Here is a 23,441-nt window from a genome sequence, read left to right as displayed (position 1 = left end):
AACTTATGCCCGTGAAAGAAGAGGGGAAATGGAAACTTATCCTCTTACTATCTTTTATGAAATGAAAATACTGGAAATCAGAAAGATTTTGCCAGCTGTGGGTGCAGAAGTCACAGCAGGATGCATTTTACTGGAGGTGCCTGGCTCCCGCATTCTCATTGTCCTTCAAGGTGCGAGACAAACCAGGAATGCAAAGCTTGCACACTTCATTTTCTCCACCTCCCCTTTGCATCCCAAGGCTTTTATTTTCAAGAACTCAAAAAGAAATTGAGATTTCAACTGTGTTGCTTAAAGACTAAATCAGAAAACTTGATGTCTGATTTGTTCCGCTATATCCCTCTGAAATGAATGTATGGTGAAAAAATTAGATCTGGTAGAAGTCCACTTGTGCAGTCGTTGTAAGCTGGTGAAGGGTTGGCTCTGCAATTTCTGAGTTTGGAACCAAGGCCTCTTTCCAGCTCTCATTGCAGAAGTGAAAACTTCTGAATTGGCTTTAGTAGCATTGGGCCCAGTATAAACCTTTGCGCTACTTCTGAGATGCCTGAAAGTTCTGGTGATGATTTGTTATGGCAGCTGGTCCCCAAACTGCTCCTTTCATTTTCCCTCTCCTTCAGTCTCCCCATGTTTACAAGGGTGCTAAAGGAAGCTGGGCCAAGCCTAAGGTCTCCTGGGCCACCTGAAGGTCTGTTTGGACCTCTCTCTTCCATTGGAGTCCCTTTCTTGTTTTAAAGAAAATTATGCTTACTTCCCTTACATTTTCATCAACTTGCCAGTAAAGCTTGGTAGCCAGAAAAAGGACTTGCAAACAACTGCACACAAATACACTTAGAAAAAGTGATCTCCTCAGAGAAACTGACATTTAATGATAATATATGGTAGTACTGCCATTAGTGAAGATTGAATTTGGTTTCAGTGGGGTTTTTAGTGGTTGGGGATTTTTCCCAATGTTTTTCCAGATCTTATTAATGATTCCCTGGGTTTTATAGCATTCATCAAAAACAAAACAAAAACCAAAAAAACCAACCAAACAAAAAAAAACACAAAAAACCCCCAAAAACCCAAAAAAAGCCCCAAAAAACAAAACAACAAAAACAACCCCCCAAAAACAAACAAACAAACAAAAGCAAAAAAAACCCAAAAAAACAACCAACCAAACAAAAAAACTCCCAAAAAACCCAACCTAAACAAACCTACAAAAACAAACAAAAAACCCTGCAAAAACAAAGCCAACAAAACAAACCAAACAAGCAAAAACTCATCAAAGAACCCAAAAAAACTACCAAAAACCCAAGAATGGTCAGCTGCCATATGATCAAGTCACTTTACATGAGATGGGTACCAATCATGTGTAAGTTCTCCTTTTAAATGAGACAGCAGCAGTCTCTTGAAATAGGGGGAGAATTCTGCTCTGGTCTAGAAAATGCGGAAGCAATGCTTTCAGCATTAAAGGAAAACAAAGTTTCATAAAATGGCTATATTTTAAAACAAAATATAGAATCGCAGCTTCTGCTCTGCTGCCCATGAGGAGCAGAGTTAGCATTCTTTCAAAAGCAAGATTGTAGTGAATAAGGACTTTTGTTTCCTCCAACACTAAGATAAAAGAGAGAAAAAATAACTAAGCCCTTGAGCTTACACATATTTCTTGAAGGGAATGTATAGAGCAAATTCAGTTGAGTGTAGGATGTGAGGAGACAGACCTACTCACAGGACTGGGACCTCCTAACTTCATGGACAAGCTGTGAATCTTTTTATTACACAAGCTCTGAAACGCTCATGCACTGAAATCTGAATAATGGTTTCTCCCACTAGCATCTTTCAATTCTGTAACTTTTAACCGTATTAAGTACAAAAACTTGCAGAGAAATTTTTATTTTTCTGAGTAAAAAATAAAACCTCTTTTTTCAATTTTTCAATTATTTTACTAATCTACTTCTTAAGTACCATTCTGCTTGTTAGCATTACTTGGGCTGAGCAGGTGGCAGTGCAGTTTTTTGATAGGGAATTTTACCCAAAGTTCAGTATCTGTAGTGTACATCCTTCTGTCCTTCCTGAAGTCCACAGTAGGACAGCAGTACTTTTTGTAGGATTGTTTGTTTTTGTTTGCAGTGATGGTCTTAGAGAAAGGTCTGTCAAGTAAGGTCCTGAATAAGGCTGAAAGAATGGGAAGTGTTACTGAGTGATGATGGACATTTGCATGCTTCTGAGTGGATCTGAGTCTTCCTTGTTTTCTTTTCACAATGACTGCAACCAAAGGCACAGTTAGGCTTCTTCAGTGACATTTAGTTGATCCTAGTTAAGTAGGGATTTTAAGAATTGTTCTTGAAGTCACTGTCTGTGCCACAAGAGCATTAATTTAGACAGAGCAATGAAATAATATGAAAATATCCCTTGATCTTAACAAAGTAGAATATAACGTGTCTAGGCATTGTTTGCTGATAGTTTGTTTTTCAAGGTGTGCTTATAATCCATTCAAAAATACAGTTGAGAAGTTACTAGAATTGGACAGAGAATATTTAGAGTTTAGGCAGTGGTGAAGTCAAGACTGGACATTTCATTGCCATGGGGAGACTGGCTGCTTAAAATCACTTTTCCCTCCTTGCTGTTTTTAATTGTGTGTAGTGCTTTTATAGCTGAGTGCTGAAGAAAAGAATATGTTATGTATGTTTGATATACCTTCAGGAGAAGCAGTTTGCCTCCTTGTTTTATGTATTTTACACCATACATTAATGTCTCACACAGCAGTAGAAGAAGCAAAAAGCAATAAGAAAAGTGGTAAAATATTGATCATGGAAAGAAAAAGTAAAGACATGCTCATAAAACTCTGAACATTCATAAAGCATCTCAGGAGGTACATTAAAACCAGACCTCTGTCTAGCTAATTTCATAAAAAAGGAATAGATTTCACATGGGTGGTACATCAAATGGCTTTATGCTATGACTTATGTGGATGTTGCAGTGGGATGCCTGATATCTTGCAATAGTGAGGAGCATATATTAGACTTTGTATTTTCTGCACCTGCTAGAATTTTTTTTCTTAGGCATTTGGCTTACCTTGGCTGACCCACACTTTTTAGAAAAGTTACACCTTTGCATTTTGTCTCTGGGAAACCAAGTGGCATTTTTAATGAGAAGACATTTATCTGCTACTAGCATTTTTAGATTCAGAAAAAGGAAACCTTGAATTAAATATAAAATGCATGTAAGTGGTCTACTGGTAAACTTTCTGAGCTATATTTTATCCTGAACCATGATTTCCAAGTCTTTTAGCATCTTTTTGAGGATTTGTTCCTCGGTTGTATCTGGTTATTCACATACTTTTTGGCTACACTTCAGTATTTCATCAGTCTACAAGGCATCCATAGCAAGGGCGGAATTGTAGAAAGCCCTGCAACTTCCACCTGTGTGGGCATGGGGCATCTTGTGAGGAAAAGAGGGTGTGGATGGAAAGAGAAGAAAGGCTGCTGCATGTGCACTTTGGTTTGGGATTGAGATGCTCTTCTGAGTGTTTTCTTAGGAATGGTAATGAAGACCTGGGATCTGTGCCCCTCATTCTAGCTCGTATCTCTGTGGCCTGGAAAAATCTGGCCTCCCCATTCTAAGTTTTGGGAGTGAGCCAGCAGGACGAAGAGCATTCAACAAAGAGATCTGGTTCAGCCTTTGAGACTGAGGTGGTCACCCTGTGTGAGGCATCCTCTCGCACATCCCCTAACACAAAGGCACTCACTGGTCCTGTTTTGTGGAATCCCACAACAAGCTGTTGTGTTCATATGAGCCAGGGCCCAGCCCTGCATGCGGTGTTGGAGGGTCCTCCCTGGTGCTCAGCTGCCTTTCTCTCAGTGCTGGTGGAGGCAGATCTTGTGTGTGCCTTACCTCCCCAGCACAATCCTTCTCACAGCTTTCCTCCCCTATCTTCCATCTCTGCTCATTTCACCACTACCCCCAAGGCAAACCCTTAGTTTAGTTACTGTGACTGAGTAGGTAGCTTATTGTTACATAGATTTTCTTTGTCTGAAGCTCTGCTGTTCATTCTGGGTGGAGGTGTTTGGCTCCAGTCACATTTATCTATCTGTGTTCACATTTCAAGGATTTCCTTGGTATTGACATTTCCATTACAGGAATTTGAAGAATGTTCAGTTATATACAGGCCATGAAACATATTTACTTTTTTTTCTAATGTCTGCCAACTGTTCTCTGCCAAACTTTAAACTAGGCTGCCATGGCTCTTAAGATTTTTTTTATTTTTTTACGTATTTGCTCTATTGTTATATACACGTAGTGCACGCACAAATAAAAGCTCATACCGTACTATTAGAAGACAGGACCAGATTTTATCTGGAGGATTATTGTAGGCCTGTTTCTAATTTATATAATGTTTTTGTTAATAGCAATACCTCTTTTAAATGCCCAATAAAATACTGTAGCATTAATTTAACTAGAAATTTCAGTAATTTTAGATATCCCCCCATTATAACAGGTCAGGCTTTTAACAGATGTCTCAATAACTTTGCTATTAGCAGGAATATTTCGTGAATTAAAATCATGCCTCTTTGTCTCTGTCACTCATTGAAATGACCTACATATTTGGCAGATGGAGAGGACTTGCTTGTGCATTAGTACTGCTGTGCAGTTTTTTCAGCTGTGTATTTTTGAAGAGAGGAGGATTTAACATAAGTTAACATAGTTTATTTTTTATTAATACCATACTTCAGTTGCTCTTTACAGAAAAAATCATATTAGGCACATCTTGCCTTTTAAGCATAGAAAACATCTAGGACATTTCTCCTGGGCACCAGACTTCTGTCTTAAGTGTAAACCTTTCAGTGGAGCAGTGGACAACTTTTTGCAATCACATGGACTAATGGGGATGGAGCAGAAGGTGCAATAACTCAGCTGCTGCAGAGGTCCTAGAAGAAATCTCCTCTGGAGACCTGAGCGCTTCCCAAGCCTGTCTGGGGTGTGTTGATTTTTGTGATTAAGTATTTTCATTCCCCTTCCTGGCATAGAGTGAGTTTTTAAGCACTGTGCAAAGGGTTTTGCCTAAAATGGCTCCCTAACATGTTGTCATGCTGGCACATGACTCTGTTTTCTTTGAAGCATCAAAAAGGACCTCTTGCCCTGAATGATGGCAGCAGAGCCTGAGTCCTGCTGCGAAGAGGCAAACTCTTGAGAGAGATTTACTTGTAAATGTGGCCTGTTTATCTCCTGCAAAATCACTCTCTGGCATCCTGTGCATTAGTGCAGGTAGAAATGATTTCTTATTATTTTTGTTGTAAGTTTGGTTGAAATGTAACTAATTGCATGAGCAAATAGAAAAGCTCCACACATGAATGTGCTGCCTGAGCAAGCAATATATCCCCCAGTCTTCAATCAAGAGGTAAAAAAAACACGTGAGGTCAAGTGAAGTTACTTAAGGGATACATTTGACCCCCCCAATTCATTTTATTCTGAAGGCCCAAGTCAAGGAATGATACTAAGTTTCTACAATTTCCATTGACATCAGAGAGAGCTGCAAGCTTTTACTATTTTTGAAATTAGACTATTTGCTGTCAAGGGTATCAGAACTGTCTGATCCAATTTAAGGGCATTTAGCCAACAAGTTCATAAAACAGCAAAATTAGTATTTAGAGCCATTACAATGATATTCTCTTGCCAAGGATTCTCCCTGTTTGCAAGGAAATTTAACTTTTCCTGCCCAGTGAGAACAGCCTACAGTCCAGCCAGGAGTGCTTTACCAGTCGTCCCTCAAACCTTAAGGATGTTCCAGGAACCGAAGAGGCAAATCAGGAAAGGTGTTACGTTATTATAAACCTGTCATAACATAGTACTGTTCCCTTGGCCTGGACTTCCTAGGGCTTCAAGTGGGAATATGAGTTGAATTGGTTATCTGGTTATCGTGGTGGTGGTGATGATGATAGCAATGAATACCACAGTTTTCAGCTCTTAACTAGTTGCATAGGAAGATATGAATAAATTCATACAAGAGACCTGGTTCCCCTTCTTGGAATTTTGGGTCTTTCTTACTTTATTCAAGTAGAATCTTAAGAGGAGTGAGAGACCCTAGTACATTTCAACTCAATTTGTACTATTTTAAGGAGTTTCCAGGGATATAGGAGCTGCCTTAATTCCAACTGGCCTGCTCTGTTATATGGTTTGCACCTGGGTGCTACCAGAGAAAGTGTCTGAAAAGAAAGCATACACCTTTTCAAAGGGAAAATCAATTCTTGAGGTGAAAACAGTAAATCATTGGGTTAATAATTGTCTTGCTGGGTATTGTGCTGTCTCTGAAATGGGAAAGGAGGTCTCTGATTTATTGCAGATTTTCCTGTAATAGGGATGGAAACACCGCCCCACAGAATATCAGTGTATGTTTATTATTTGTGTGTCTAAGTAAAAGTGCTGTCTTTTAACTCTTTTTCATCTTGTACAAAGAATGGCAGTAAGGACTGTGAAAGACACTTAGAGACAACAGGGGAAAGGATGTGGTACATCCTGCGCCCATTAACAGTGTCAGTTAGCACCATTTATCTTGAATTTTGTCCAGCTTGGAATACAAAGTATGTAGATCAGGGTTTGGGCCAGACAGAAACATAGAAAATGATGGTATTTGTGGAGACACCAGCCAATGTGGGGGAGAGAGCAAAGGCACACAGTAATTCTAGAAAAAGCTGAATTTTTTGTGTGTGTGAAAATTTGATTATAAGATTATTCTTTCAACATAAACACAATTCTCTAAAGACTTATTAATGCTTCAGTAGCATAGTGGAAAGACTCTAGTGCAGTCAGCTTTAATAGCTTTCTGGCTTGAACCCCAATACATAATGTTCTAGTAATAGTTTATGGGTGACTGCAGTAAATTGGTAGCAAGTGTTTTCCATTTTTTGGCTCTTCTTATCAGTTCTGCTGGTGGAACATTCTGTTTTGAGAATATTGCAAACGCAATTGATCTGCTTTGGATACGCGCTCTAGAGTTTTTTGTCTTTTAAAATGTATGTATAGATGAGCTTTCCCCCCATGTCCTGAGATGTACTGTGTAAAGCTGGGGGCCACTAAAATGTTACAGGGAATCTGAGCAGTTGGTTAGACCCAGCAGGACTCCACCTACCCTAACTAATGTTCTGCTAGTACTGCCAAAAAGGCAGAGCTTTGCTCCCCCCTCCTACTTCCCAGTACTTTCATTGTTCTAGTCTTTTCATGCAGCAGTGGAAAATTTGCTCCTGTCCATGCAGGAATAAAGATCTTTCACACAGGTTCACTTTAGATCCAGATGGCTTTTTGAAATAGAAAGAAACATGGAATATTTTATAATAGTTAGTGGTTAGGGAAAAGAGCCACTTTTGATTAGAGATGGGTCTTATATGGTCACCTTTGATTTCTGCTGGGTTTGGAGCTGAACTTAACTGTAATTACAGAGTGAAATTCCATGGCCTCTATTATGCAGGAGCTGTCCCTCTTGGTCTTCAAATCAATTAATGCACAGATGATCTCTATAGCCAAGCTAATTGAAACAGCCTGCTTTCATCTCCATTCCCAAGACTAGAAGAAGAGTTGGGTAGCTGAACCCGGACTGGAAATATCTAGCTGCTTTCCATGTGTAAGAGGCCAGACAAAACCCACCAGCCTGATTGTCTCTGGATTCCAATGCTCTGGATATGATAAATAAAGTCAAAAGTATACTGAGAAAGTAAGCAAACGTTATCCAGTGGATTTTACCACTGAACATCCTGTGCTTTTTCCTGGCTCCATTTTATTTCTTTAAGCAGCTCTCATGCTGACTCTTCGCACAATCATCCAACATAGTTTGTAGATCAGATTCAAAATGAAAATAGGTACATTTCTCCAAGATAACATAAACACATGCAAAATTAAAGGACAGCTGCGTGTTTCCTTCATTCCTTTAATCTTCTGCATGTACTGGAACATTGGTTTTATATAAAGGTTATATTGTAAAAATACTGGAATTGGGGCAAAAATCAAATTTTAAAGAATGTAAACTCTGGACATTGCTAAAGCACAGAGTGAATAGATATAAAGTAACTGAATGTGGACTTTGCCCAGTTAAAGTATCCCAAATGACAGCAGGGGAGTCAGTTTGTCGTACAAAGCTGCAGACAGAGAGCTGGAGATGAACAGAAAGTGCTGAAAATCTGGCCTTGAGACAATAAATGGAAGTGTTAAGTGGATGAGAGAGAGCATTGACGAAGGAAGTTAGAAATAGAGAAGTGCAAAATGAGAGTTGTCATACCAGAACCGCTTCTAATGGTGTTTACATTGTCATAAGCCTAATAAATGTGGCTATTTCTTCTCTGATGCATGGTAGCGATATTTTAAAAACGTGTTATGGGCTCACAGGAAGAGAAGAGCATCTGAGTGAAAGGGTATGCAAGTTGGACTCTGACCACAGAGCCTTAGTGCTACTTCTGAGCCGTTCCCATACTGCAGCGCTGCTTTCTCTGCCTGTTGTGAACGTGGATCTCTTTTTCTTGTTGCTTAACTTATTTAACTGAGTTGTTAAGATAATCCTATAAATTACTTGATAGGATAAATGCTGCCTTAAACAATTTGATTTCCTTATTTTCCAAGGGAAAAAATCTCTGAAGCCATATTCAGATACAGTTCTGGGAATCTGTTGCATATTTCATTCATGTTGGATCTGCAGTTTTCCATCTTTCATCCTTTGTAACAGAGGACGGTTTACAAGCACTGCTGCTAATGATGCCCTAGGCTGGCTCTTTATCTCCACAAACTGAAATTTATCCCATTTCAAGCAAAGGATTCTGGGCAGGATTGTCCAATAGGTAATTTCCCATGGTAAACATTATGGTAACTGGAGTTATCATTCCAGAGCACTGAACTTTCAGTTTCTTTTATTAGTGCATCACAGAAATCATGCAAGAAGCAACAGCAGTCAGATGTGACCATTGTTATTAATTTCCGCTGTGCAAAAGCAAATATACAATGTGAAAAAATCAGAAACGAGATGGTCCTGTATTTGTGATCATTTATATTATTAATATGCCCTTAAAATAGATGTGCAAAAACAATCATGCAACTTAAAGAACAAAGAGGGTAATCCAAGAAGAATAGTTAAAACCCCATTTCCACAAAAAAATCTGCTTTTTTGTACTTCTCTTATTTATTAAGTAGTTAGTTTATTTTTATTGAGGATTAGGTTTGCAAATATATGTTTTAAAAGCTACTCACATCACAGATAATCATTAAGGTCTAGTCTAATAGCTATTAAAATGAGAATAATATTTAAATTGGTAAAATTCAGAAATGTGATGTTGTGAATGAGCAATGAGTAGCCCTGCAAGAAGACTCAGGGAGGTTTGGTTCAAATTATCTGCTCTGGTTTATAGAGGGTAATAATTTTCTTGACATTTTTTGGTTTTGTTTTTGTTGTTGTTGTTTTTTCATAGGTCAGAAGCAGAGAATTTGCAGAAGAATGTTCTTTTCTTGATGTGTGTTCCTTTTACATTTAACTGTATTTCTCCACTGCATAAAGTGGACTACTTACAATGCCATGATGTGTTTGGAATAAACAGTAGAATGCTATATTTCACTGTAAGTTCTGTCTATAGAAAGTGCTGGCTCTCAGATCAGCTGTTTACATTTTTCTGAAAAAGCTTCCATCTGTTACGTCAAACTTGTTAATATAGATCCTCAGGATACAATAACACTAATGCTTTAAGTATCTAAATGAAATGTCAGAGTCCAGTTGCAGATACCAATTTCAAATGTGTCAGTGTCCTGAATCCACCTCTTTTTACTAACAGGCCATTTAATAATCCATGTAAGTATCTATGGACGTCTAAGTCTCTGAAGGGCTCTGGGGGTCCAGATGTACAAATGCAGTTACAGCAGCAAATCCTCACAAAAGCTTTTCCACCACGCTAGCATGACCACATCAAATTTGGCCTCATTTTTTTTTTTTTGTCTGGCTTTGCAGCTGCAACCATCAAGACCTATTTAGAGTGAAAGTAGGCTTGGTAAGGGAAGTCTCCCAGCTTCATATGGTTCCCAGTGAAGTCAACAGCAAAGTGATTGCATAAATATAGATATATCTTACTTGCATGTATACTTTGCCCCTTGTTTAAAAAAAAATGAAACCCATAGACTTTACAGGGTTTTTTGTTTTTTTTTCTTGTTATGGTTTGCATTCCTTCAATTTAAAACATAACCGAGTCCTTCATATTTTATTTCTTATATGAGCTGCTGTAATTTATTATTATAGTGGCCATTCGACTAGAATGAAGATGTATGTCCCTCTTTTGATTCTTGTAAAGATGAAGGGTGAAATGTAAGTTTGTTATATTACCTTTCTTGTTTCTGCTCTTTTGTATCCATGGTTTTTTAATTTACATTGCATTGTGAATGAAAACCCTTATCTTCTGTAATGTTTTTTTCCTGCCACTCAAATTTTGCATCAACACAAAGGGTTTGTTCTTCACTTTGTGTTCAGTATTTGGTCACGTTCATTATGAGGTGTATCTAGAATACACAGATCACATTCAGAAAATATAATTTCTCACTGTGTTTTTCTTGATATCTTATTATTAAAGACTGTTTTTAGTGGATAGAAATCCATTCTATGCATAAAACTGCATTCAAATAAGGTTTACACATCTAATAATACCTATATTTATTCTGAAATGCTCAGTGATCAACAGTAGTTTCAAGTACAATGAATGGTTGTAGATCATTTGAGTAGTAAACACAATGGCATTGGTTAAATAGGACCATGCAGAGGTTTAATGATAAAATAATAATTAAAATAATCCTCTTCAGTTCTGTAATAACTTTGGCCACATGCCTTCATCCAACCCCCAACACCACCCTCATGTACTCTTAAAAAAAAAATTCATATTACGGACAATCTTGTATAACAGATTAACATAACATGTCTGGAACATTACTCAGATTTTTGGGCAGTGGCAGTCTGAACATGTTCATAAGTTTGGCTTTCTCTCCACAGCATCCTGCTGTTGACTTTTTCTGGTGGGGCATGACTCTATGTAACTGGAAAGTGCTACCTGTTGTGTCGCAGGGAAGGTTGTTTAAGTGTGGGCATTGGAGGGACTCTGCTGAATAGAAATACTCAATGTTTTAAGAGGCTCACACAGGTAAACAATATTGTAAGGACTGAAATTTTACACTCACATTCAGATATGAATGGCTATCTGATGGATTATTTTAGTTGTGATAGTGAATTACACAGATTTGAATGCAAGTGTGGATATACAAGAGACATGTTAAAAAGGCGGGGTTATTTTTTCTTTAAAAAATAAGATGATGTAATGTCTCTGGGTTAGAAACAGAAGTTTAATAATTTCTTGCAAAAGACTGGAAGTTAGGAAGCCTTTTATATTCTTCTGTTCTTTATCTCACCCCAACTTGTTTTTCTGATAGCTTTTGCCGTCTTGTAAAGTAGGACTCCTGCCAGTGAGATTTGTGGTGGAAAGTGTTTGGGGCACCAGTTATTATTGTTGAAGTATGATACAACCTTCAATTTGATGTCACTTTTTTTTTTTAGGTGGCCAGACCTAAAACCAAAATAACTCTCTGCTGTGCATGGGATTTAAAGTATAAGCCCCATTTATTTTTTGTAACAGATTTCATCTTGCCCATTGGCAAAATAATTGGCCTCTGAAAGAATCAGTAAGTAAACAGCCACGCAATTTTTGCTGGTACATATTGTAATTCCCATTTTAAAAATTACTTAATAAAGATTGCCTTTTATAAAAGCTATTTTGGTATATCAGAGGCATGTTGTACTAAACGAAAAGAGGAAAAAAAATACCTCTGTCATTTGAAAGAGACCATTTAGCCTCTGAACATATTTGCTCCACACTAAATAATAGATGGTATTCTCAGAGAAATAGAAGTTGTTCTATATAGTTTTATGGAAACTGTTTTCTTTTTTCTGGGTCCTTCACCCACTCTGTCTGCCTGCCCCCAAAACAACAAATAGATTTGGCTAATACGTTTTGTAGGTAAATTTTAGGTGTGTCTTATAAATTATTTATTTAATGAAGTTAATATTTAATTAATTTTTTAATCATTAACAAAAGGGGAAAGTTCAGAGTTGAGGTATTCTTCCTCCCCATAAAAATAAACATTAACAATCAGTCTAATTCCTAATGCATAATGTTGATTTGGAAAGTTAACCGTAGTAGATGGATGTGAAGATACTACTCTGCAAAGTCTTAAGATTATTTTCATGCCCTTAAAATAATTGTCCAAAGGTGTTATTGACAGGGTCGTACCTGCAGGAAGAATGGTCAGTGTTATGGATATAGGCATCATATAATCACTGAGAGCTTTTCCATTTGATTTCTCATCCTGTTACCTGGAGAAAGACTCAAAGGCACTGTGTTTTTTACATAGGAATTTTTGTTGAGCTCTGTTTGCAATGGGCAGGTCAAATGAATAAATTTTGCATGCACACAAGAAGGTGGTAAGGTCTGCAAGTTTATTCCAAGGGAAGGCCATTCCACTACTCTTGCTTTGGAAGATCCTTCTGCTCTTTGACAAATGAGCTGATGGGGTGTGGCAGTGCTTCCAAGTGCAGGAGTTGTAGCTGGAGCCCTCCTCCTTCCCATCTCTCTGCCTTCACTCAGCAGTGAAACATTGAGAGTTCATCTTCAGCTGCTCCTTTAAATGCTGGTTGTTCTCTGCTGATGAGAGATACCCATGGCTGTTAGCAACTTGCTTTCATTTTAAGCAGAAGGACCTGCTGAGGCAGGAGTGTGGTACTGGTGTTCCTTGCACTGGCTCCCTGGGAACTGCTCTGCTTGGAATGAGCCTGTAGGATTCAGGCCCATTCGCCACTCAGCAGTACTCGTTTAAAAGCATGACTTTAGTGCTTTTCCATGTACCTGGCTGGGTGCTTTTTGTCAGGAACTGAAGAAGGAGAATCTTGAAATTGCAAAGTCTGATTCTCATTCTCTTTAGAACTTCAAAAGTGATTGAGTTAAAGTGCTGGTGTTTTTCATGCGACTCCACTGGTATCCTGTGATTTGCTTAGAAGACTCCTTCCCAGGCTTTACTTGGCAAAAACACTGAAATACATTACTTAACTTTCTACACATAGAATGGAAGCTGTTAGTCAAAGTAATTCTTTTGTGCGAGAGGCAAGACAACGAATTTGTCATTCCCAGTGTCTGTTTTAATGTTGGAGGAGGCATCACTCTAATTTTGTGTTAACCAGTTTTCATTTTGAGAGCTATTTGAAATGCCACTTCACAGTTACTTCAGAGATTCAAGGTCCTATCATGCAGTGTAGTGCCAGATTTTTCTGATGCGTGCAGATCTGCAGTAGAAAAGTCAAATGTTTTTGGATCCCTAAATCTCATCTTCGAGTTGACAGAGAAAACTATACAATCATTTCTGGCTTTTAAAAGTTGTTTCAGCCACAGACAGATTCATTTTCACTGAGATTCAGATGTATTTCCTTTTCTGAATAGTAGGACTTGTGATCAGAGTCTGATAGCAGACTTTTATCACCTTTCTTGTACAAAAAAAGAATCTCATTTTGATGTGAGTTTTATTTATTAGCATTATTTATATTGTGACAGCATCATGGATATTCTTTCTGGGCTTGCTTTCTGGGCAGCACAAATCTCAGCTAGACCTAGAGACTTACAGTCATTTGTTTGGTTGCCAGTACCTCTGGAAACGTCTGGATACCTGGACACTAAGAAGCAGTGAGTTCTGTTTGTGTAGTTTGTCAATAGACTCACAGGTCTGGCAGTGTGCACCAGTGTCCACATGGGTGTGCTTGCTAGTCAGCACACACAGCCCTTGGCCCACCACAGGTTTTTTGTCTCATAGGAAAAAGGGAAGAGAACAGGAAATAGGAGTACTTTGTGATGGACTAGATATCTGTAGCTCACTCAGCTAAACATGAGGCATTTAGTATAAGCATCTAGGCTAGGTGGAAGGAATAGGCAGAAGAGAGGGTGACAATTCTTTGGTGATAGACTTAGCCAGGTATCTGAGAAGAGAAGGAATTGCCCTCTCAAGATGCTCGCCTTGTTCCAGTGGTGAAAGGAGCAGCCTAGGCCACAGTGTCCTCTAGATGGCCAAAGTTAGATGACATGACTTTACCCTAATACCTCTATGTTTTTATTTCCCTACTTGCAGAGTGAGAATAACCTAGTTCTATTTGGTTGGGTTTTTTTAAGTGCTTTGAGATGCTTGCTGCTGGAGTTTTGCAAACCTGAAGTAGCATGATGTTTGGAATTGCTCAGTCAATAGGGTAGATATAATTCTGAGACTTTTGCTTTATATAATTAATAGAGAGGAAGGAAGAGTTTGTTGTTAAAGCAGTGGAGTTTAACCTGAGATAAAAGTTCAACACTGTATTTTGTCACAGATTTCCAGAAAAACTCCAATCTGTGTGTCTCAACTCATCTGAAAAAATAGTTCCTGCTCTTTCACCCTTTGGCTGGCTTGTCTGAGAAGTATTTTTCTAGTGACAACTGTCTTCCAGTCTGTGCACTGCAGTGCCTAATACAACAATCTCACTGTGATCTCAAAACTCTACTGCAATATCAAGCATTTCTTATTGGAAAACGTAGTTTTGTATTATATGACATGTTCCAGAAATGTCATATATTTTTTTAGTCTCTTTTAACATAACAGGACAAAACCCTGCATAATCCATTGACCTGTATTAAATGAAAGAATGGTGCAAGTTTTAGAAAAATATAGAGAGAAGTTATATATGTAGGTCCTATTAAAATAACATCAAGTGGATTGCACGTTTTGAGGGGTATCACTTAAGAAACAGATTTTACTATGGCAAGTATTTGTACTAAAGCTTTCTTAATTTAAGGCTCTGCTTTGTAATAAGCAGTGAGTTAAATGAATCTTACTGATTTCTGTAAGATTAAAGCATAGTTAAGTTTGATCAACAACTATCCCTGCAGTTTTGCTTGTGCATTTTCAGCTAAAAGAGGAGATCCTTTTGGGTCGTTTTTTCAAATCTTAGTCTGTACAAACTTTGTTCCATAAAATGTGATGCATTCTTGTAATGGAGATATCTGCTAGCTTGCAGTATCACTCCCAACATGGTTTTAATCCAGATACTATATATTTGACATTATCTCAGCTACAGCTTTTACTTAATCAGCTGCCCTCATGTCCTTAAAGCAGAATGAATGTTAGAACTAAAAGTGTGCAACTGATCTGAACATCTCAGTCTTCATATTGATTAATATAATAGTTATTTTTGTAATATTGTAAATTTTTAATTAGAGCCATTCTTGTTACTTGATTTCTATGTACTGGTTTTCATACATTAATCTTTATAAAAAATAAATGTCTGTAATGAATGGTAGGAATGACTGGAAAAAATAAGGGGAAGAGTGATGTCAGGATCGAAGATGTTTTGTGAGTGTCATTTTTAGTACTGTTTTAAGTGTGTATTTTTGTTCTAATTCCCTTTATATTTAGACTAGACAAACCTATTGCAGCATGAAGGAACTGTTTTGTGTCCAGAAGTAATTGCAAAGTGGCAAATATTGAATTTTTTATGTTCCCTACTGAATATAACTGGGGAAAGATACATTTTCTAGGCGGTTTTTTAGATTGTTTTGTTTTGTGGGTTTTTTTCCTAGAGGAAGTGTGAACTAAATTTTTTTATTGTGAGGCATTTTAGATGTGCCATACAAGTCTTATACATGTATTGGAGTAATATTGAAAAATTCAGTAAAGCACAAGAATAAAAAGAATGGAAAATAGGCTCAATTTTGTTTTGTTTTTGTTTTTAAAAATAAAAAATGTTTTGAATGTCACTTGACAAACAGCAACTGATGACAGTGGGAAAAGCTTTGGAACTGATATTTTGTCAGGGGTTTTAATAAACAGAAAGAGTCCTTTGTAATAATACTGAAAATACTTCACCAGCAGGAAAAAAAAAAGCTTTTGCTGTGATCATCTATTCTTGCAGAAAGGAAATTTGATATTTACTGAAGTCTTAGTGTCGGTCTTAGCAACCTCATTGTGGAAGGATTGATAGATACATTGACAAATTATGCATCAGAATACAAAAAGCTGAAACTGATTAGAAATAAGTTTTCTTGCCTTTCGGTGACCTTTTATTTCTTGACTGGGGTATTGTGGGCTTCAGAGTCAACTGGAGACCACTTGTCTTGGGAGCTTATCATCCTTTCTTCACTCTGTTACATTCACCTGCCCATTGATACCAGAAAAAACGTATTTCTGATAAATATGAATGCTTCACTAGTTAGAGATCAAAGGCAAATGTAGGAATGGTACCAGGACTGCTTATGGGCATTTTGACATAGGGCTGATTCATGTCAGGCAAAAGGATTCTGTGATTTCCCCTTTTCTGGCCTGTACAGATGCCTGAGCTTTGATTCACTTTGTGAATAGAAGGAGCATGAAAACCAGTGTATTTTTCATCCTCACTAAGGACTAAAGTCAAAATCTCCTTTTCAGTGGTAATTTCTGAGCACCAATATAACAAAAACAGCTATAGCTGTAGCCAGATAACTGAGATCCCTGCTCAGAGCTGCTCCCCAGCTCTTCAAAGCTTGGATCTGCTTTGGCTGAGCGATTCTCCTTTGGTACCACCTGCTGCTCATATGCACTGGGCATCCTTCCCAGGGGCTTCCAGCTAGCATTGTGTAAGTACACACTGGAAAGGCTGCATAATTCATGAGGACACAGCTAACGTATCTGCCTCTTGAAAAATGTCCTGAAAGCACTTCTAAACTCAAAGATCCTACTTTGTCTTCTGGGTCTAGTAAAATACAAAAGGTTTTGGGAGGATTTGCTGTTTGTTTTGTTGCAATTGTTTCCATTGTGAGACTTCAGCAATTTTGAATGAAAGTCCTTTTCCTTCAGCCAAGGCTTCCAGAGGAAGATTTGAAATCAAAAGTTAAAGAAGGGATAGGCATTGTGTGTATATTGATAGTGTTGCGTCTTTTGTCTACTGAAGTATTTGTAAGCTAGCCTTTAAGTCCATAAAAGTTATATTTTAGTGTTTTCTCTACATGTCTTCTGCTTATCCTTATTTTCTGTAGCATTAGGTATACTCAGAAATACATGTATTACTTATACACTCCTCTATGTGTCAAACAGAATTTGTAAGTCATTTATGTGAGCACTACACAGTAAACCATTCTCATACAGTGTACTAAATATTAAATATACAGCATAATGTGCTAATAAAATGTTACTAACATAAGTAGGCCACCTAAATTAGAGACTAAGTCAACTCTGTGATTAACTGTCTCATCTCCTGCATTCCTGAATTGCACCTTTGAAAGGCTTTGGTAAGCAAAAAAAAAAAAAACAAAAAAAAAACAACCAACCAACCAAAAAAAAACCAAAAAACCAAAACAAACCAACCCCCCCCCCCCAAAAAAAAACACACAACCAAACCAACCAAACAAACAACAACCAAACAAACAAAAACCCAAATGTTTGACCATCAAGGTTGAGGGAATAATAGTATGTGAATTGGCATTGGAACAGACTTCCCAGGAAACTGGTCACAGCACCCAGCCTGACAGAGTTCAAGAAGGCTTTGGACAATGCTTTCAGGCACACGGTGTGACTCTTGGGGTGTCCTGTGCAGGGCCAGGAGTTGGACTTTGATGATCCCTGTGTGTCCCTTCCAACTCAGCACATTCTGTGATTTTTGTGATACGTCTTCATTAATCCAGGGCTTCAAAGACAATATTACAGAATAGTTTCTATTAAATGCTAGTTGAGAAAAGTTGTCTGAGATTCACAACCATGTTTCTGCCATGGTGGTCATGATGATATTACCATTCAGACAAAAAGTGACAGTGTGATGGCCTGAGGTTAGTGAGGAGGAGATGGGCGTTGTTTTACGCTGCTGAATGTTGGAGACTTCAAAGCATCTGTGCTAACTTCAGCAGGTAAAGAAATGTCACTTGTTTTATTCAGCAAGGAACCTTGAACTTCCCTCATTTTCAGCATATCACCTGGGAAGGCTGTGTCACATTAACGCTGGCCAGAACAATGTGTTGGAAGGGAGAACGTAAAGATGGGCCCAGCTGGAGGTCTGGCCTAGAACAGCATCTTGTCAGAAAACCTCAGGGACCAGTGGTGATGACCTTTATTTGTTTGTGGCACAGATGAGGTTTGTTTCAGCAGGGTAGCTTTATTCAGTAAAGAAAATGTGATTGTGCAGGAGCTGTTTTATCCTTTGTTGTAGAATTTCTATCTGGAACTTTCACCAGGTTTTCCCTCTGAATCTAGCATCTTCCTAGCAGATGTGCAGAAGCTGAGGAAGGTGCATATGCCTGTGCATAAAAAACCCCCTTATTTTTGCTCAGCTGCAGTTCAGAAACAGCCATCCTATTCACTAGCAAACACATGAATACAGGATCTTTATACTAAAACTCTTATTTCTATGTTTATATATATATTTCTATATTTAAAATTCCGGTATGGTTTGGTGAGAGAAAGGTATTTGGGGGTTAATAAGAAATGTCTATTCTTCAAAGCAGCCCCACCTCCAAAAAAAAGTCCACAGCCTTATAAAATACCTGGTTTGTGTCCTAAAATAAAGCATGTATTTCATGCTCTAAAAGTCTGAGGTTTGTAGCTGAAAAAGATTAAGTAAATAATTCAGAATTTGTTGTGTTTACTTGTTAATAATTAAGCAGGTTAGTCTGTGTACTTTTTATAGGCATTGAACTTTATTTATTTATTTTTATTTACTTTGCTCATGTTCTGATTTTTAAATTTGAAGAAGGTTTTGCCAAGGAAGAAATCATGAGAGAGAAGGCATCAAGGAGTTAAGTACTGCACAGGAAACAAAATCTGTAGGGACATATAATCTCTGGAGAGAATGGAGAATTGTCATCTCTCACTTCCCTTCTGCATTCCTCCAGACTAATCTCTAGTGCTTTAAGGGAATTAAATTTTAAAGGTGATAATGATTTTTCAGCAGCACCTTTGATTCCTGCTTTGTGTTTCCAGAGACAGAGAGGTCTTTCTTTGTTAGGATGCGACATTTGGTTCTTCTCAGTCACTGGAAAGTTCCAGCCATGTTCCGTTTCAGAAATAGCTCAGAAATTTGAAGGCAAAGATCGGTAAGGGACACATCATGTGTCTGTTTCATGTTGTTTGAGTGAGTTACATCTGGGGAGATGCTGTAAACTGACAGATGTAAAGTCTGAAATCCTTGTCTTTTGAGCAGGTACAGAGAGGCCAAAGCAGCATGAGCTGTTTTCTCAGCCACATTTGGAACCATCCATTGAGAGACTGCATCCTGTGGCAGGCAGTAGTTCAGTCCAAGTGGATCAGTCTGGACAGCTTTCAGTGGTAGTGATCAAGCCAATAGCTTCCCAGGCTCCTTTTGAATCTCACTGTCTGCTTGAGAAGAGAATGTGATGAGAAGCAAAATGATTCTGTGTTTTCTGTCCAGTAATTTTTGCTTGTTGTTTTACATAGTCTAGCCCTGAGCATAGACTGAAATACAAAAAGAGATTTGGTTCTACCCTCCTCCCCTGCCCTCTGCTAATCACATTCCCTTCCTACCTTAAGTAAGGCCACTGCCTAATATTTCTGAATGTTTGAACTGTTCCTTTGGTCTTGGCAGAATAAGATATCATTTGATATTTTCACTCACCTTTTCCAAAGGGGAGACAAAGCACAGGGTAGTGTGAAAAGTCATCTGAAGTGATTGGCATTAAAAGACAAAAGCTGCAGAAATGTGAGAATGATCTTTGAACTGTATATTAAAAATCAAATATTTTAAAAGACTGTTTATGTGAAAATTAATAGCCTGATTTTGTTGACAGTTGAAGTCTTCAGCTGTTACCATGGCATGTTTTAATTCCCTGTCTGCACTTGTATTTCCTTCTGAAGAAATACACAGGCTTATTGCTCTGATATTAAAAATGCCATTTGCTTCTCATGTTCCAGGTGATGATTTCTGTTTAAGTAAACTTATGGTACATGAAGTGAAGGCATATGAACCTCGCAGACAGCATTACAGATGCTCCCTTTTCTCCATCATGTGACTGCTGCCTTCAAAGATCATTTTGTCCTGAACCTAGACAGCTTTCACAGAGATAAATATGGGCAGGCAGTATTTTTCAAATAGATTTGAGTAGTGCACAGGGAACTTAAATTGTTTCCTGAATGACTTTTTCATCTGTGAAGGATGTAACTGTAACACAGTTGTTTCTTTAAATTTTTTCTGTACGTCTAAAAAGCTTCCTTTCCCACAAAAAAAGCCAAATCATATCCAGTTCATTATCTTATACTTGCAGACCAGGTCAGTGGTCTGCTTTGGGTAGTTGTCTTCAGAAATTGTTCAGACAGTGTCTTTATCATGGAATTTAATGCTAGTCACTTGATTTATGCTTTTTTTCCCCCCAGACAAACAAGCTTGACTCTTGAGAAAAGTTACAGAGATCTCAACTCTAGTTCTCAGTGGACCAAAGTCCATATCACAAAAAAACATTCCTACAGTGATGCAGAGTTGCCCTGTGGTTGTAAGTCCAGTGAAGGGTTGAAGCAGCCCCAGAACCTGACCATTTAACATGGTCCCTTAGTTCAAAGCTGAGGGGTAGTGGTGAGCTTGTGTGAGGCAATCTGTTCTTCTGCTAGAAATACTGCCCTGAAAATGAGGAGATTTCAAGCTTTAAGTGTGCCACATAAGACTTTTCTACAAACATTAAATTCTCACACTTTTTTTTTTTTTAAGAGCGTTTTGGTCATACACTGTCCATTTTGCTGAGAATATACTAGCCCAAATGTCATGCCAGGTTGAATCTCAAAAGAGACCAAGAGTTTACGAGTACTCTCACAGTGAATCATGTCTGAAATTCTTTTTTGGCTCTTATTTTCTTAGCATCAATAAACAGTGATTTCTTTCATTCACTTGCTGCTGGACTCCAGTTTGTATGTGTGATGACTGTGTTTGGAAGGAATTGAACTGGAGTGATGCTAATATAATTTATCTTACTCTTTGAATTTTGTTCTTAAATGTAGGATCTTAAAAAGAGAAGATTTGCCATCCTACAATATTCCCCCTCCCACCATAACCTTGAGAGAAAATGTAAATAGAATTTACACTTTTACATTTTCTTGAATGGAATGTGTTTATTTCGGTTTCACTTAATCTAATGATAGGTCACTGAACAATGTTTTTTTTCATTAACAGCAAATATCAGAAGGCCATGCAGCCTATAAGGTATCAACATAAGGAAATGAAAAAGCATGTATAGTTCCTCTTGTTTGCATTTTCAGCAGTACAGGATGCTCTTGTTACTTTACAAACAATTAGCATAGTGGAAGAGGCATTTTTAATTTAGGACTGTTTAAGTTATCCATTTCTGTATTTTTTACTTTTAGCAGTAGATCTCATTCTGGTTAGATATTTAAAAAGCCGAGTTAATAAATGTACCTCATTTACTTCATCCTGTAAAGCACATTTTGCTAGGAAATCACCATAGCCTAACTTGAGCCTTTCTGAGGACTGATGGACTTACAGCTTTGAGCCCAGTAAGCCTCTAGTGAGCCTATGCTGTGAAGTGTTCACCTCTGCTTTGTACAGGGAGTTAACTTCCATGTAAAAGTGAAAAAACCAAAGTGGTTCCTGAATTGCATGCAGAGTTTTTCACTCCATTGATATCATACAGATGCAGCAGATTTTGAGGGTAATACTTGATATGATATAATTTGAATCACCAATACACTGCTGATCTAAGTTAAACCACAAGGTTTAAACATGGCGGTTGGAACTGAAAACAAAGTGTATGGCCTGGAAAAAGCTGTTTTGGTCCAACAAATTACCATCTCAATTATAAGGCTTGATTAATTTAAATAATGTATAAAAACAGTTACAAAAACTGTGACAGAAATGTTGCCTCTAATTAAATTCAGGCATTCAAATGTTTAGAAAGGATCAATTAATGATTGTGAAAATAAAGTAACTGTAACAGTTATACAGACTCTTGTACAGCAGTTTCTGGCAAAAATTACAGCTGACAAGAGGGTAGCTTGTCATCACGAGTAGTTGTACAAATGTGCAAATGCCAGTAGGCCAGAGAAGAGAAACGGAGACTTTTGACTTGGATCTAATCCTTTGCAGAGCTTGAGGAGTCTAAACACTGCTGGAGGTCTGACTGTTCAATGGGTTTTAAAATAGAACATTTTCTCTCACACCCTGTGATCAGATTTTCCCATGTTCTTTCCATGCTTTTCAGGCTCCCCAGTACCACCCTCTCTTACTGGGCTCACTCAGCAGAGCCGTGTCTCACTGCAGCACGTCATGTGCCAGCCAGCAGAGAGTGGTGCAGCTGGTAGCGGAGGTAGACTTTACGCAAACAGTACCATTTTGTACCTAGTAGTATCACTTGAATCAAACATTTCCTCATGCAATCCATCCAGCAGCATTTAAAGGTCAAAACCCCACCTCATTACTCAATATCTAGGCCTTCTGCTTTGCTTTATTCATTGTCTGTGCAGATCTGACAGACTGTTCCAGACCATCCTTGTGTAATGCTGGAAAGTGCTAACAGCCACTGTCCAGCGAGTCTCTCTCTATGCAGGCAACTGCAGACCATAGGAAAGCTGAAGCATTTGTTGCACAGCCTTAGATCAAGCAAAATAAACCTTCTTCCCTGAAAACAGTGGAACAGTGGAAGCTGCCATCCAGCAGGCTGTGCCGAGTACACTCAGGATTGAGCCACACAGGCTGGGGCATTGTCACAGGGAAATTTCTGCAAATGCTGCTGGAGGTATCGCTTGATTGCAATGACCACAGGTAGAAAGCACCCAGAAAACAAAAGGAAAATTACAAGATTTGAAAAGAAATTGTTAGCGTGCCTGAGAGAAAGAAACAGAAGCGTCCCTGCAGTAGCCAGGAACTGGTGGGAAGTCAGGCTTGGAAACAATGAGCTTGAAAGCCTACTCTTATATCTTCTTTATTTGAGAAAGCAACACTTTGTAAAGGTACTCCAAAGATGAGTTCATTCTGATTAGTAATCTGTTCTATCTGTTCTTACCTGTAATCCCAGTAGTTAAAATACCATGAAGAACCCCCACTAGCAAAAAAAAAAAAAAAAAATTTATAATATGTGAACCATTTATTAATTTTTAAATTACTTTGGTAATTTATCTAAAAATTCTATTTTAACATATATTGTTAAAGAATACCAGTCATTTTAGTTAGCCCTGGCATACTCAAACTGGCATTAGCTTTGGACACAGGTTCTTAGGTGGAAAGTCAGCACTTGAGAGGAGCAAAGGGATCTCACTGCCCCTGCAAGGAAGCAGGAAGCCTGATTGGAATGGATTTGGGCACTGTAACCTAAGTGAAACTATTATAACAGGAACTGGAAACTGTGCCAGTCTGTTCCCTAGACCATATTCTGAATTGGTGAAGGAGGGTGCCCAGTTCCTACTTTCAGTCTTCAAAA

At 38.1% G+C, this 23,441-nt stretch overlaps 1 protein-coding gene across 21 annotated transcripts in view; it reads left to right on the top strand.

Moving 5' to 3' along the window:
• ZBTB20 (zinc finger and BTB domain containing 20) overlaps positions 1–23,441 on the top strand; it is a 469,842-nt gene that overhangs the window by 34,348 nt on the left and 412,053 nt on the right. The gene's annotated exons all lie outside the window — the stretch shown is intronic.

This window comes from Passer domesticus, chromosome 2, assembly GCF_036417665.1.
Source record: "Passer domesticus isolate bPasDom1 chromosome 2, bPasDom1.hap1, whole genome shotgun sequence".
Classification (NCBI taxonomy): domain Eukaryota; kingdom Metazoa; phylum Chordata; class Aves; order Passeriformes; family Passeridae; genus Passer; species Passer domesticus.
The sequence above is the reverse complement of the archived record's forward strand: the minus strand, read 5'-3'. Positions and strand labels throughout refer to the sequence as shown.